We start from the raw sequence: 6,000 nt of genomic DNA, 5'->3' as shown, positions 1-6,000 counted from the left end.
CAGTCTGTGACTCCCTCTCTCTCTGACCCTCCCCTGCTCACGCTGTCTCTCTCTGTCTCCTAGAAATAAATAAAACATTAAAAAAAAAAAAAAAACCTTTTGAGTCTAAAGCAAATTAAGATGTAGGTATTAGAATTAATATTGGAGGGCTTCTATCTCTCTAGCAGGGTTTCACAGAAAGCAATGACAGGTTTATTTCAGAGGCTGGCTGTTAAATCCTCAAAAAGCTGTTTGGTGGCAAAAAAGGCCTACTTTCTAAATATGCTAGTACGGTCCCCACTCACCTGAATACACTCTTTCTTTGCCTCCCACATTCGGCGCCTGTGTCCTGTGCTTTTCTCTTGGTCTTTACATCTGCTGTTAAAGCGGGCTATTTAGATGGGAGAGCCATGTAACCTCAGGAGAACCAGGACGTATTAAGAGACAAGATCCACAAAAGTAAGAACCATGGATTTACTTATTTTATATTTTCCTCTGCCAAGAGAAATATACCAGACAGTTGGGTCAGTTACTTGTCCATTGGCCTGCAGCTCCTTTCGTTATTCTCCTTTGATCATGGAGAGCTAGAACCCTGCAAAATAAACTTTCTTCCCAGCTGGCTTCTCATTAGTTTCTATCAGTGGGAGACGAGGATGCAAGGAGTTTGAAAGACAGAAGGGAGAGCCATTTTTTTTTCTGCTTTAGGTGATGCCTCAAGCAAGAGGCAGCTCTCTTTGACTCCATGAACACTCCACAAGCAGCAACATTTATACATGACTTCATACTCCCCAGGTGCTGTGGTGTAATGAGAGTGTGTGCTCCTAGATTCCCGGAGAGAAGCAGAGGTGGTAATTGAAATAGCAGCTCTAGTAGAGACCCCATTAGTCTTAATGGCCAAGGAACATGGGCTCTGTGAACCTAATTTTTGCTTATGTTTCTCCAACCCTATAAGTGGATGGGAGCTTTTTGCAGTTGCTAATCTCTGAGTAATGTTACAATTTGCCATTTTTCATTCCAGCCTCCTTTTGAGATTATTCACTTACAATTTTGTTGACATATACCACATGTATCTAAATTATATAATCTGATAAATTTTAACATAAGTATATACTGTGATGATGGCATATTAAATAACAAATGTTATTTCTCATGCTCCAAAAGTTTCTCATGCTCTTCTGTAATCTCTCCCTCTTCTTCCCCCACCATAGATCTGCTTCTTGTCATTATAGCTTGCATTTTCTAGAATTTTATATAAATGGAATCATATAGTATTTTCTTTTTTTAAATCTGAGTTCTTTCACTAAGCATAATTAAAATGACATATTTTTTTTTACAAATAGTTTATTGTCAAATTAGTTTCTACATAACACTCAGTGCTCATCCCCACAAGTGTCCTCCTCCATGCCCATCCCCCCTTCCCCCCACTTCCATCAGTCCTCAGTTTTTGTCAGCATTCAAGAGTCTCTCATGGTTTGCCTCTCTCCCTTTCCCCCACCATTTCCTCCCTTCTTCTCCCCCTTGTTCCTCCGTCAAGTTCCTCCTAATCCTCCTATATGAGCAAACATATGATATTTGTCCTTCTCTGCCTGACTTATTTCACTCAGCATAACACCCTCAAGGTCCATCCATGTTGCTACACATGGCCAGATTTCATTGTTTCTCATTGCCATGTAGTATTCCATGGTATAGATAAACCACATCTTCTTGATCCATTCATCTGTTGATGGACACTTAGGCTCTTTCCATGTTTTAGCTATTGTGGAGAGTGCTGCTATGAACATTGGGGTCCATGTGCTCCTATGCCTCAGCATTTCTGTATCCCTTGGGTAAATTCCTAGCAGTGCTATTGCTGGGTCATAGGGGAGTTCTATTGTTAATTTTTTGAGGAATCTCCACACTGTTTTCCAGAGGGGCTGTACCAGTTTACATTCCCACCAACAGTGTAGGAGGGTGCCCGTTTCTCCACATCCTCGCCAGCATCTAGAGTTCTCTGATTTGCTCATTTTAGCCACTCTGACTGGCGTGAGGTGGTATCTCAGTGTGGTTTTGATTTGTATTTCCCTGATGAGGAGGGATGCTGAGCATCGTTTCATGTGTCTGTTGGCCATCTGGATGTCCCCTTTGGAGAAGTGTCTGTTCATATCTTCTGCCCATTTCTTCACTGGGTTGTTTGTTTTTCGGGCGTGTAGTTTGGTGAGTTCCTTATAGATTCTGGATATTAACCCTTTATCTGATATGTCATAAAATGACATATTTTAATCTGTTATTCCTTTTTTGTTGCTACATCGTATTCTGTTGTGTATATGTATCAGTTTGTTTTTTCATTCACCTTTTGACGGACATTTGTTTGTTTCCAGTTTTAAGCTATTACAAATAAAGCTACTATGATCATTTGTGTACAAGTCTTTGTATGAATATCTTCTTTCATTTCTCTTGAGTAAATACTTAAGCTTGGAATGACTGGATTATACGGTAGATACGGTAGTAGTATGTCTCACTCTTTAAGAAACAGCAAAGTAATTTTCCATAGTTATATTATTTTACATTCCTACTAGCAGTACATGGGAATTCCAGTTGCTCCACATCCTTGTCAACACTTGATATGGTTAATGTTTTTAACTTTACCCTCTAATCCTCCCAACACTTTGTAACAAATTTCCTGAATTAAATTTCTCTGTTTAAGATACCTAGAGTGATTTCTTTTTTCCCCATAGTTTTATGCTGAATCAATACAAAAATTAAGTGACTCAACACTCAATATGTATTAGGTGAATGAATGAATAATTTATTGAGAGGAAAGCTCTCAATCCTATGAAATGATGAAAAATCAAGAATCCTGTCTAGGCAGGCAGAGGCTATGATGAAATGAGAATATAAAGCCTCTATTTGAAGTATAGGCACAGGAGAGAAGCAAGAGAGAATCTTTAGGAAACACATAGGGGAAAGTTCATAGGTGTTAGATAGGAAATATTTAAGAGAGCAAACTGCTGGTGTTTGGAAATAGAGACTAAATAATGGGAGAGTATAGATGAGAATTAGTAATTTAGCAAGCAAGAGTAAATAGGAATGGCAATCAGTAGAAAAGATAATGGCTTGCGTCCAACGGATCTCCATAGAAGGGCAAATTTGAATAAGAAGGAGGGGTTTCATGAAGACCAATTAGAATAAGAACTTAACTGAAAACAAGAAAACATAAACAAGCAGCTCACATGCCCCACATCAGCCTGATGGAGATCAGAACAGTGGATCTGATGGTGACACAGGCACTGGCTCTAATGGCTTCCCCAGCCTATGTCTTCTAGACAGGTGATGGGTGGGTGCATGGGATAAGTCAATTTGCTGTGGAGTCTTTCTAGCCTGATGATTCAGGAGTTGGAGGAGGACAGAAAAGAGGAATGCAGATGACTCTTGCTTGGAATGTGAAGCAACCTGAAACATTGCCTCCTCCTCTCAGCCACACCATTTACTAGTTGATTCCACTGCCCTGTCTGCCTCAAGGGGCTCCCTATATATTTGCCTTACATCACCTACTACTTTTCACCCTCAGAAGGCTGGGGGCTCCGTGTTCCAGTCCTACTGTTCTGCCATGACACTTGGAACAATGATAATCTTTTACTCACTATTCATTAATTTCTTTATACATTTATTGAGCTCCAGGTATATGCCAGGCACCAGAATAGGAAGATGAGTAAGAAATAATCTCCAATCTCAAGGAGGTCATGCTGTAGCAAGGAAAAGCAAACACGTTAGTAATTCCTTATGAGGCACGAGAGCAGTATGTCCATTGTGGGGGAAGCAGAGATGACTCTACAGTGGAGGTGGCTTCAACAAGGGGTTTGAAGAACAATTGAGTTTGCCCAGCAGAGCAGGCAGAGGATGGGGAGTAGCCATATGAAAGGTACATAGATGGCAAAACATCAGAGAAAAGGGAAGTTTGGTGTTTCCAAAGGCTGGGGCAGAAGCATGGCTGATAGTTGGAGTAGGAGGAGAGAGGAATTGTGGAATCTTTTGGGAGATACTTATGACTATGACAAAGATATTAAAGGAAAGAACGAAGAAGTGAAATGGAAGCAGGTTGTCAGGTTGCAGACTTTTAGAGAGAGTGGGAAATGAGTGGTATCATTTTTGTAAACTACTCTTCCCACCTGCAGACAGAGTGCTTGCCACAAGCTCTGATGTTAGAACTTGGCCTCACTTCTGATGGAGAAAGGGAGTTAGAAGGAGAGAATCACACTGGTTAGGGACATGCAATGCTATCCTGGAGAGCCAATATGCCACTTCAGGAGTGGGATGTATTGTGTATGTATCAGGAAGTCATCGGGGCCTGCCCACAGCTGTGGCTACTGAGAGAAGCTTATGTGAGAAGTGAGACCTAAAATGGAAACCTATCAGGAAACATCTGCAAGTGAAAAATAGTGAGGGCTGGACCCAAGGCAGTGTCAGGAGGAAGGGAAAGTGGGGGTGGACTCAGACATTTTAGCTGGAGAATTGGCAAGAATTGGGGATGATTATTGGAGGCTGAAGGAAAGGAAGGAGCTGGAGAGGCCTCTAAGGGGTCAGGCTCATGATGCAGAACAGAGAGTGGCCTTCTTCACATAGACCAGGAATGGAGAGAAAACAGTGGGTTGATGTGTGGGATAAGTGCCTGTGAAGGACACAAATGGAGGTGTCCAGGATGTAGCTGGAGATGAGTGCCTTATGCTTAAGAAACCGAAGTCATGTGTGTAGACTTAATCATCAGGAGCAGGTGTGTGGCAGCTGAAGTCACTAGAGAAAGTGAAAATAGCTTTGGGAATGAAGGGAGTGAAGGAGCATGAGATCCTGGTGAATATCAGTGCTCAAGGGCAGGGGAGGAACAGAAGCCAGGAAGCAACAGTCAGGGAAAACGCCCTGCAGGAGAGGAGTGGATTTAGCATTTAGGGTGTCACTGGTGAGCAGTATCAGTAGGGGCTGGGGTGAGGGTGTGCAGAGGAGGCAGACACAGATCAGCTTTTCAGGAAGGACAGAAGGTGAAGGGCCTGGGAATGAGGTGGTGAGGGAGATGCAAACATGTAGACAGGCAGAGGAGAGGAAATGGGGGAGGCAGGGAAATGAATGGAAATTGAGAGGCCAAAGTCATGGAGTTATCAAAAGGAATATAATCATAAGCCAAGAAGAAGGATGAGTACTCTATTCCTGAAACAGGAAGGAGGGAGGTAAAGATATACTCAGATCTGGAGGTGGTAGGAAGGAATTTGAGCAGGTCACATGGCGGGGAACCTCTACTTTCTATGTGAAGAAGAGGCTGAGTTACCTAGTTGGAGGCTGGTGGGAAGAAGCAGGGAGTTAGAAAGGGTAATCAAGCCGCACCTCACACACTCCACATCCAATTTATTAAATTCTCTTCCTACTTTTTCCCTGCTCTATACTTTAAGATTTTAAGGATATTAATAGAGCAGGTCTGCATTACTTCTCACAGTGCTAAGTCAAGGAAATCAAAGTCCTAAAATAATAGACCCTTCTAATTTTAGGTGAAAGAAATCTCACCTAGTTAAGAAGAAAATATATCTTCTTCTGTATGGAACAAAACAAAATGAAAACACAAAGAAATATTCTTATACATCTTTAACTATGCCTGTCAGTGTTATTTCTAACTCAGGAGTAATAAAACATCTAAATGTCTGAATTTCAGAGATTGTTTCTACAGCTCGTGGATGTAACTGTACCTTTTATGAAGGTGGTAATCTTCATTGGTCTTGTTTAAAAATGTTATTCTGATAATGTTCCCTATGAGGTATGCTTTTTTTACTGAAAGACATACATATTTGTGAGTCCTCTAAGTCAGAAGAGGATTATGGACACTTCTCTCATCTCATTTCTGCAAAGGTAAGGTAATAATAATAATAATAATAAACAACTAAACTATGATTCTTTTATCTTGTTCAAACAGTTTGAAAGAATAATTCGTGTAAATTAACAACAATAAGTGCTTGAGAAGTCACATGATAAATGAAAAAAATGGCTGCGGGTCCTGTGTAACTG

General features: G+C 41.1%; 1 protein-coding gene across 3 annotated transcripts in view; it reads right to left on the bottom strand.

The window, feature by feature from the left end:
• Window positions 1-6,000, bottom strand: part of NMS (neuromedin S) — a 51,554-nt gene that overhangs the window by 21,958 nt on the left and 23,596 nt on the right. The window lies entirely within an intron of this gene.

Source organism: Hyaena hyaena, unplaced genomic scaffold, assembly GCF_003009895.1.
Source record: "Hyaena hyaena isolate Hyena2069 unplaced genomic scaffold, ASM300989v1 scaffold_438, whole genome shotgun sequence".
NCBI classification, from domain to species: domain Eukaryota; kingdom Metazoa; phylum Chordata; class Mammalia; order Carnivora; family Hyaenidae; genus Hyaena; species Hyaena hyaena.
Note: the sequence above shows the minus strand (reverse complement) of the source record. Positions and strands in the feature narration are given on the sequence as shown.